The sequence below is a fragment of the Chrysochloris asiatica genome, unplaced genomic scaffold (genome assembly GCF_000296735.1).
Source record: "Chrysochloris asiatica unplaced genomic scaffold, ChrAsi1.0 scaffold00242, whole genome shotgun sequence".
Taxonomy (NCBI): domain Eukaryota; kingdom Metazoa; phylum Chordata; class Mammalia; order Afrosoricida; family Chrysochloridae; genus Chrysochloris; species Chrysochloris asiatica.
In genome coordinates, this window is record NW_006408760.1 from 4,102,501 (window position 1) to 4,113,618 (window position 11,118).

Genomic DNA, 11,118 nt, shown 5'->3' on the forward strand with positions numbered 1-11,118 from the left:
TGCGAGTCTGGTGTCTGAGTTCTGTGTGGCCACTGAAATGAAGTATTGAACCCAGATGAGAAGTAGAGTATGCCATGCGCGAGATGATTGGTGCTCATGTTTTTGTATTCATCCACATCACAAATATCCCTCCTGCTCCTAGTCTGCCAGTCAACAGACCAGGCCCTGGTGAGATCCCTGCTTGTATTAGGCTCCCAGGCTCACAGGGGCAATAGACAAATCCCAAACAAACAAAAGACAAGCTCATCCTAGATGGGATCAATGCCCTGAAGAAAACAACACAGGGTGAGGTGGTGGGGAGGGGCTCTCTCAGGGGAGCAGATCTGACAAGGAGATAGCTTTTGAGTTATGGGGGAATATGCCAAGAAGAGGAAATGGCAGGTGCAAAGGCCCTGTGGCAGGCAAGAACATGGTTCAGAAGTCCAATGTGACTGGTGCTCAGTGAGCTGGGGAGAATTTGGGAAAAGAGACCAAAGAAATCAGCAGGGACCTTGAGGATCCTGAGGAAGACTATGGAGTTTGGTCTGAGAATAGAAGATCCTTGTACGGTTATAGGAGTTCCCGAGTGACACAGATGGTTAACACATCTAGCTGCTAACCAAAATGCCAGAGGTTCAGGTTCCCCCAGGGGCACTTGGAAGAAAGGCCTGGCAATTTGTTTCTGAAAAAAAAAAAGCCATTGAAAACACTATGGAGCATAGTTTGAGTCTAATACACATGGGGTTGCCATGAGGCAGAATTGACCTCAAGATAATTGGGGTTTTAATTGGTAGGGTTGTAAGCAGGGACGAATGGGGAGGGGGGTGAAGGAGAGAAGAGAGGCATGGTATCTGTGGCTGTTGTCTCTGAAATATGATGGTGGTGCAGACTTGACAATGGTCACATGTTCAGGTTTTTAACAGCTAGAAACTAGTTTCCTGATCTGGAGAAGGGGCCTGCTGCTGGCTACCACACAGGATTGTAGTGAAGATAAAATGGGAGAACACGGCTGAGAGAGAGAGATCTGTTGGCTGTAGAGCCTGCAGATATTTGTGCTCAGGGAATTTCTCCTGGAGTCACTATCTAGGCTTGCCTGCAGTTTCCCTCTCTAGCAATTAATCCTTTTGGAGAGATTCTGGGCAGAAGCCCACCGAGTCTGGCCATGTGCCTATTCTTGTCTCTTGCATCCCTTTAGGAGTTCCTACACTGGAACATGTTTTCCTGAAGTAAAATTCAACCTCCAAACAGAGACTCTTTCCCTTGGTCCCTGGCGTTTACAAATGAGCCATTGGTAATGTTCTCACAAAGCCCTACCTGATCTGATTCCTTTCCCACTGTGCAAATGGTCTTATGTATCGGCCCCCTTTCCATTCATTCACTCGTTTTATTTCAGCCTCACACGCTTTCTTTCTGTTTCTTCAGTTATGGCAAGCTTAGCCCAGCCTCGGCCTTTGCACTTGATCTTCCTTTGGACTGAGCTATTCTTCTCCCCTTCTTCATAGGATCACAGGACAAACTCAGCCACCCCTCAGAGAGGTCTGCTCTGACCTCTCCTCTCCAACATGCCACTGCCTAGTCAACATCCTCATGCCTCCGTGCTAGGTTTTCCTTAGTTCATTATCTTTGGAATCACTTCTCCTTCTCCATCTTCTTGTTGATGGTCTGGCCTTCCACTTATTATGGATTGCACCGTGCCCATGCCCCCCACCAAAATACATGTGTTGAATTTCTGGCTCTTGTAACTGTGGATATGACCCTGTTTGAAATGGGGTGATTTTTGGTTACGATAATGAGCCCATTCCAGAGTAGGGTGAATCCTAATCCTATTTACTTCTGAGTGATAAAAATACCACAGAACACGCACACACAGAGAAACACACATGTGCACGCACACACACATGCATGGAAGACAGAAGCCATGTGAGGACCCATCTACAAGCAAACGAACATCAAGGATCACCGACAGACATGAGAAACTGGCAGAGAAGTTCCCAGAAGGAACTAACAGGGCTGACATTTTAGCCTCCCGAATAAAGACAGTCAATTTTGTAGTCTTCAGAGCCACCTACTTACGGTATTTCTGTTATAGCAGCAGTTGGAAATGGAGACAGTCCCCTAGATGGAAGCTCCCTGAGAGCAGGCCCTTACTTGTCCTTCTCTCTGTCATCCCAGTGCCCAGTACATAGAAGCAACTTAATAAAGGTTTGCTGAGAGGATGAATAACCATTTCTGTGAGGCAGACACTTATTTTTCCCCTATGAAGACACACATGCATCTTGCCTTCCCAAGCACCCCTATTTCAGTCAGCGAAGTCTCTTCGACCACTCATCACTACCATTCAAAACGGAAATGAAATCTTTTGGCTGTCGCTCCTTGCCTCACCCCTGATGCCTGGCAGGCTGTTGAAAACTCATGCTTGGGCAGGATTTTCAGTTTGCAAAACTTACTCTGAACAGTATTGCAAAAAACCCCACACCTCCTTCTGTAAGGACCAGTAAGTAACCTTGTCCTAATCAGTTGCCACGAGCCCATTAACTCATGGTGACTCCATGTATGTCAGAGTGGAACTATCGCCACAGGATTTTCTGTGGCTGATATTTCAGAATAGATTGCCAGGTCTTTCTTTCAAGACACCTCTGGGTGGATTTGAACTTCCAACTTTTGATTAGTAGCCAAGTGCGTTTATCATTTGAGCCACTCAGAGACTTTGACCTTGACCTACAGATGAGAAACCCAATGTTGGGGGTGTGTCCTGGGACCTGAGAGTGGTGAGGGTCATTACTAGGTAGCTACACAGGTCTTCAAATCTCTCCCACACAGGCAAAATCCCTGAGGAGCAAGTAGGAAACCAGAAAGCTGTGAAGACTGAGAGCGTAAGAGAGGGCTCCCAGGTGGAGGACAGGGAGGGACTCCCCACAGCTTCATGCTCCCTGACAAACGCCCGCCCTTTCCACAGACTCCGAGCTGCTGTCTCCCAGCCTCTTGGCCCCAGGATTTGGAGTGCACAGTGGCCTTCCGTCCCCATGAATTTCTCATCAATGAGAGGCGCCCAGGCTAGAGGCAACATCAGCACCATTTTGAAGAGTCACCGCTCAGCTTACTCAGTGTGTGACCCTGGACCCAGCAAGCCTCCTGCTCCTTCATTCAGTCCTTACTGATGAGGAGGGACCTCCCTGCTGAAGACCCCCTCAGACCTTGGGAATGACCTAGGGGACTGGGGTTTCAAAGGCTGAACAGAAAGGAGGTATGCATGTGTGTGTTGAGGGTGTGTATGTTGTGTGTAATGCTTGTGTGTCTGCTTGTACATATGTGTGTGTAAAATCTATGCATACATGCATATGTATGTACCTGTGTCTACACAAGTGTGTACATGTGAGTATATGTCTACCTGTGTGTATGAGCATGATTCTCTTTGTGTGTGCACCTGTGTACACATGCATGTGCTTTTGTGACCACAATATGTGCTCCTTGGGGGCCACTGTTTACAACTTGGCTTCCTGGTTAAAGCTTTGAGACACCACTGGGCCTTGAGGCATCATCTGGTCGTCATAGCGATGCATCTGAGGTTGGTGGTTCCCCTAAGGCCTGAGGGGAAGGCAGAAATAAAGAAAAAGGTTTGCAAGAAGCTGTGAGTCCTGATCCAGCTTGTTGTCTGACCAGCTGATCAGCCTGGCAGACTAAAAGCCTGGGCTGGTGGACACTGAATGGCTGCTGCTGTTTGCTGTGCTGGCTGACCCTCCCCGAGGCTGGCAGCTGGCCTGCTTCATGGGTGATTCATCTTGCTCAGTGCCCATGCTCTGAAAAGTCCACTTTAATCCCAGCTTAGGCCGATGGGCTCACAGTTGCTTAGAGCTGTGACTCTTGATTGCCATGGGTAAGCCAGAAAGAAGCAACTGGACTTCACGGCTTCCCCAGGGACTACAGAGACGTCTTGGTGTGATCCATTCTTGGGAGCATGGGCCCTGACCCTTACTTCAGGCACCTCTGACTTTAGCTTCCCTCAGTTTCCTCTTCTGCAGAAGAGTTGTCACGACTCAAATGTGAAGGGTGAGTCTTAGAAGCACCAACCTTGCAGATGCCCAGCTAAGGAAGGGCTACCTCAGCACCCAGGGGTGCAAGCCACAGGGCCACCACTGAGCTGGAGGGCGGGCAGAGCCACTGAAGCAGAGGGCCAGGCCAGGGTCTGAGGAGAAAGATTAGGGGAGTCAGGGAGCAGTGACCTGTGGCCATTCATTCTCAGGACACAGTGAGGAAGTGGGTTGCTTGTTACAACAGCTGAGGGAGGGGGATGCAGGAGAAGAGCGTGGAGCTTAGAGTTGGGCATGGCCCTGATCTCTCCGACATGGGCTGGACATGCCCTTGGTTTCCTCTTCTGTAGAATGAGGTGATTATAGCTCCTTTGCAATATTGTTGGGGGCACTGATTCATTAAACTGGACCATGTATTGTAAAGCATCCAGCACACAATAAGTTTTTATTAACTATCAACATTGAGAGTGGTTGAGGAATCATTATAGAGGACACTAGCAGACCCGCTGTTCTGATTGAAATATGGCCTCCTGGGCCCCATCCTACAAGACCAGCTGTAGGCCCCCTCCCTCATCAGCAGTGCTCCTGCTCCCCTCGTCCTCAGCACTTCATGTTGGACAGTTACATCTCTGTCTTCTCCATAATTCTCTGAGCTCCAGGAGGGGATGGACTGAGGTAGGAATGCTGGTGGCTGGATGAATGGTGTCTGTCAGTCTGCCGCCTTGAGTAGCAATGAGTACTGGAAAGTAAACTCAGGGAAGGCAGGAACCTTTCTTCAGTTCTTGCTTGATCATTCTGTAGACCTCATCTCATTTCTCACTAAAATATTGCAGAGTAGCCATCATTACTCCATTTTGCAGATGAGAAAATTGAGGTCCAGAGAGAAGAAGACTATCTAAGATCATTCACAACTAAGCAAGAGAGGAACTGGGATTCCAATCTGATCTGTACTTCTTAATCACCATGCCATTCTGGTCTAGCAGGGAGATGGGAGAACCCAACCCAGACCCCCATTTCCAGGGTCCACGGTGCCCTCATGTGTTTGAGAGCCACTTCAGAGGGTGTCTCTGTAGCAGAGGTGCCTGTGTGTCTCTGCTGGGCTGGCACCTCAGTCCTCTGGAGCCTTCAGGGTCCCCAGAGCCTAAGAATCAGAGATAAGGTTTTTGTTATTATTAGGAGGCTGGCACAGTGTGGATTTTTGCCTGGTGCCTCCTTTCTTGGTGTTCGGTGTCATGTGTCTCTACCTGCGTGTGTGCCATCTCCATGTGTGTATGATGGTTTCCTGGGTGGGTTTCTGTGCCATGCTGTGTGTTTGCATCCATGTAAGCGTGTGTTCCCACCTCTGTGTATCCCACTGGGGGTCTGCACAAAGCGTAGTGATGGATGTGTGCAGCCATGAGTTCTGACCATGCATGTGCATATTTGTATTGTGTCCATGTGCAAGTTTGTGTGTTTTGAAGGTATGTCTGTGTTAGTCTGGGAGACTAGACTGAAGGGTGGGAAACAGCAGGCATTGTTTCAGCCACCCACCTCACCCTTGGTGTCTCTGCTTCTTGAATCATTCAGATAATGAAATTCAGTACTTTCCTCATCTTCCCCTTAAATTATTTCTAGCATGGGTTTTATAGTTGGAGAGTGCTCAGTTTGAATCCCAGCTTAGTCTTCTGTGAAGCGAGGATGTGAGGACTGGAGATGGCACCTTGGAGCCCAGCACAGAGGAGGTTCTGGAGTTTGAATGTGCTAGAGAAATAATTCTGTCAACCTCTCCCTCCTGTTTCTCTATGGTGTGTATAAGCCGGAGATGCTTTCTTGCAAGGTTTTTGCTAAGCGTTCTTCAGTGTTCACCTCATTTCTCACTAAAACATTGCAAGATATCATTACAGCCATTTTACTGACATTGAGGTTAAAGGCAGGACAATCTCCCTGTTTCTTTGCCATGCCTATTTGTATCCCTGGCATCACGAAACCAGAAGAAGCGAGGTACTTTCAAGCGTGCTGTGTGAATCAGAGTAAGGGCACGCCTAGCAGTGACAAGACGCTGCTTGTCAGAACTTGTCCCGACTTTACTTGTGATGAATTGTGCTCATTTTTCACTTTCCATGGAAAGTTAGACATTAAGCTCTTAAACTAAAGAGAGAGGCATCTCTTGTTTAAAAATGAATGGGGTATACAGAATTTTTAAGCTATAGTCTGGATAAACTAAGATGTGAGTTTGTTTTACAGATCCTATGGCCTTCTCTTAAGGAGCTCTGGTAGTGTAGTGGTTACGAACTGGGCTGCGAACCGCAAGGTCAGCTGTTCGAAACTACCAGCTGTTCCGCAGGAGAAAGATGAGGCGTTCTGCTCCCGTAAAGATTTACAGCCTCAGAAACCCTGTACAGGGTCGCTATGAGTCGGAACCGACTTTACGGCACATAACAACAACAACAACAACAATGGCCTTCTCTTGGAGTCCTGGTGTGTTGCTGTATGATTAGCACTGGACTGCTAACCAAAAGGTTGGCAGTTCAAACCCACTAGCCACTCATCAGAAACCCTATACAATGGTTGCTATGAGTCAAAACTGATTTGATGGCACTTAACAATAGCAACTACGATCTTCTCAGGAAAAGTCCGCTGGTGGCAAAATTTGATACTGCAACCCAGCTCTACTCTGACTTATTAAATACCCAGGAAAAAGATTCAGATAAACAAATAAAAAAACAAAACAAAAGAATCAGACAAATATCCTTATTGAATTAGTGTCCCATGGAGTTAAGCATTGCACTGGGTTTGTCACCTGGGTCATGTCATTTACTCTAGTGAGATAACAATATCATTTTCAGGTGAGGAGCCATGTGTGCTCAGGGTTGGTGGTGGTTGTGGTTATGTGCCGTGGAGTCGGTTCCGACCCATAGCGACCCTGTACAGGGTTTCCGAGGCTGTAAATCTTCACGGGAGCAGAAAGCCTCATCTTTCTCCCGCGGAACAGCTGGTAGTTTCAAACTGCTGACCCTAAGGTTAGCAGCCTGATTCATAACCACTATGCTACCAGAGCTCCTTACTCTCTATTAAGTGATAGAGCCATGATTTGAATCTTGCTCTCCTAACTCCTAGTCATCTCTACCAAGACAGCACATTTCCAACTTCTTTTTAAAAAGTAGAATCTTATTTTCAGGTGAAATTGTTATACAATCCAAATATGTAAAGCAGGTTAGAGTGACAACATACTTGCTGAGGTAGTGGTGGTGGCAAGCCTGAAGACCCTCTGCATGGATCCTCTCTCATCCCCCAAGATGGCCCATGAGTGCCTGGTGTTGAACCTCAGGGCTTCACAGATCATAGCTGCAAAACCTTGGATTCCAGAGGAAGGTCTAGCTCTAGGGCCTGGGCAGGTGGTCAGCCCACATAGCCCTGGGAAAGTATGATTGTGACTGACAAGAGAAGGGAGATGGGGAAAGTTCTAGAAACACTCAACTCCAGCACAGGAATGTAAGTATGGGATCTGCTTAGTGCGTACATTTCCAAGGATGTGTTAGGCACCCCTTAGCAAAATTTTGAATCTGTAATTCTGTCCAATTCAGCCATTTCCTCCACTTTGGTAGCACATCTCTGGTTTCCAAATGAATGTTGCAAGAAAAATAGGAGCACTTTACCATCTAAGAGTTTTTGTGCGGTGTATCATGGCTTTTAAAAATACACTTACAAAATTCTTTCCCAACAATCTCACTATCACAAACTATAATTATCTTGCTTGTTTATTCATTTTCTGACTATTGTCTGTCTCCCCAACTAGGCTTGAGCCTCATGGGAGTAGGGGCTTGGGCAATCTTGTTTAATGTGGCTAGTTCCCCAGTGGCTGGTGCTCAATACAGTTTTGTGAATGACCCACTGATCCAACAGGGAGCATTATTTCCATTTTAAAGAGGAGGAAATCAAGGTTCAGAGAAGGTAAGAGGCTCTTCACCAAGCATTTGGTAGTTGGCAAAATCACAATTTGACCCAACTTCTGTTTTTTTTTGTTAGTTGTAGAGTACCCCACACCATCCAGATGAGTAGAGACAGGCCTGGCAATGGCCTTGCCCAATAAGCTCTGATACCACACTCCAGCCTCCTGCTCTGGCTCTTGTCAATCTGAAAGCCACCAGTCTGTCTACAAAACAGGAACACAAAGACAAGGAGTTCTCTGGGGCCTGGGGAGGATTAATCAGCAATTAGAGTGCAAAACGCTTTCCAGACAAATGTTGAGTATTAGTATTTAGATTTAGTTGCATTTCCCCCTGAATCCTAACAAAGGGGAACAGATGGCCCTGGCTCCAGGTGGAGAGGGGGCAGGTGGGGCCACTTAGTGCCAAGAGGTGAGTTTTCATGGCTGTGGATCCCAATTAGCCCCTGTCTGATGTGAGAGCCTGGTGCCCTGCTGTGGGGTTGAGGGGAAGACTTGCTTGTAAAAGCAGTGTGAAAGTTATGGGAAAACACTTGATTTAGGGTCTGGATTCTCTTTTCTTGCTGTGCATAAACTTGGGCAAACTCCAGGCCTCTTAAAGTCTCAGGTCAATGATATCTTAGGGTTGGAGTAGGGGAGTGATGAGACCAGATCATGGACCAGGAGCACAAGGAACCATGCTTTGCCCTGATTCCTTTCTTTAGGACCCCAAACTTTGAATCTGTTCTTCTCCAAAGAGGAGTCCTTGGGTGGTGCAAATGGTAATGCAGTTTTCTGCTAACCGGAAGGTTGGAGGTTCAAGTCCATTCAGAGGCACCTCAGAAGCATCAACTTCCAAAAACTCCATCATTGAAACCCTAATGGAGCCCAGTTCTACTGTGACACACATGGCGTCAGCTCAACAGCAGCCTGTGCTTCTAATAGGAGGGTTTTCTGAAAATTGAAAATGTTCCAAACATGAAAACTTGTAGATCTGAATACAAGCAATGGCTACACCATGTATGTGAGTTTCACCCCTCTGGACTTCACCTGTCCTGTCTACAAAATGGACATGACATTGACATGTGCTTTGCCTGTCTTGTAGGATTGATGTTAAGGCACAGAGAGGCATAGTAACTTACTTAGTTATATAAATGGTGGAACTGGTTTTCAAATGCTGGTACACTTGCTTCAAGCCTATTGAGCTCCTTGCATCTCAATTACATGCCAAGATGCAGTTGGTTTGGGGAAGAAATTAGGATTTACCCATAAGCAAAACTTGTATTACACAGTAGTCAGAAAGGGTGCCGCAGGGAGGAGCGCTAGGTTGTACTGTGGTCTGGAGCCAAGTGTAGGGCAGGGAAACTGGAGCAGGTAACTGAATGTGGGCAGCAGTCCATCCCAGTATCTGAGTTAGGTTTCCCAAGAAGGGGCCTGGTAATGGCCGGAAGGGGTGAAGAGGGTACTCTGCAGTTCGGGATCAGCTATCATTCCTCAGTCTTCCACCTCAGCCCCAGATTCTCATTCTCTGAACTTTCCAGAGCACATCTTCTTACTGGATTGCATCAAGCCAAGGATCTCAGAGCCCACTGGGTGGAAGTTTTTGCTCTACTGCTTACCATTCCACCCCATTTCGCTTGTCTAACTTTGACTCAGAGTCCTGGTGTGGTGCTGTGGGTTAATGCACTAACCTGCAAAGTCAGTTTGAACCATAAGGTCAGTGGTTCAAGCTCACCTGCAGCTCCTGGGAAATGCTATACAGGGTCGCTATGGGTTGGAACCGACTTGATGGCACTTAACAACAACAACAAGTCTCAGCATAGATGTCTCCTCCTCCAGGAAGCCTTCTTTGACTCTCCATGAAAGGAGAGGAGTCCCCCATAGTCCCTGACTACCCCACACTTCTTGTTATTGCAGCCCTGATCAACCTGGAGGCTCACTATGTAGGTTCACTTCTTGCAGAGCAGGGACTGTGGTTTATTCATCTCCACATCCCTAAGAGTCAGCACTCCTCATCTGTAAAATGGGAATAGAAATTTCTAATCATATGGTGGACTGTGAAGACTCAGTAACAGACAGAATTTAAAAAGAAAAAACTCTACAATTTGTAGTTCATATGCAATATAGACAATTTTTTTTCCTTAGCTAATGTTAAGTACCACTATCCATCTGTCACTTTGTCATACTGTGGCGGCTTGTGTATTGCTGCGATGTTGGAAGCTATGCTACCAGTATTTTAAATACCAGCAGGGCCAACAGAATATAGTTTGAAATAGTGCTAAAAGAAGAACCCCCGAGATTGGAAGGCACTCTAAATACATATTGGACACAACAATGGACTCAAGCATACAAATGATCGTGAAGAAGGTGTAGGACTGGGCAAAGAAAGTGCAGAACTTGGTATAGGAAAGCCACGAATCAGAGCCAACTCAATGACAACTTACAACAACAATGTTAAGGGAGGGCTTCTGTTGAGACATGCAGTATGCTCAGGGCTCCCCTGTATGGTCTCCCTGGTTCCTCTCAGTACACACCTCCCCGCATTTGATCTGAGCAGCTAATAGTCCTGAGCCAAGATGCTTCCTTGGAAGGTCTGGAAGACTGAGGGGCCCAGCTGTGTTCTTTAATTCCTTCCTCCCACACTGACCTCAAATTGCTGGGCACACACTGTTTTCTTGGAGTGGGAAGGTTTGATCTCCCTGTTATAGATTGAATTGTGTCTCCTCTCTCCTAAAATAATGTTGAATCCTAACCACTGGTACCTGTGCCAGTGTGACCTTGTTTGAAAATAGGGTCTTTGAAGATGTTATCAATTAGCATAGGGTCATATTGGAGAAAAGTGAGTGAGTCTTAATCCAATATAAGTAATGTCCTTACAAAAGAGGAGAAGAGACACATAGATAGGGAGACACAGAGGGAAGACAACCATGTGGAGATGCATCTACATGCCAAGAAACTCCTGGAGCCACAAGAAACTAGAAGAGAAGCATGGAACAGATTCTTCTTCAAAATGCCAAAAGGAATCAACATGACTGATATCCTGATCAAGGACTCCAGCCTCCAGAACTATTAGACAATAAATTTCTGTTTTTAGAAGCCATCTAGCTTGTGGTACTTGTTACAACAGCTCTAGAAAACAAAGACACCTTCTTGCTTTGAACTCAAGTGCGGACAAACTCCCACTGCCTGGGGTCTCCCAGAATAGTT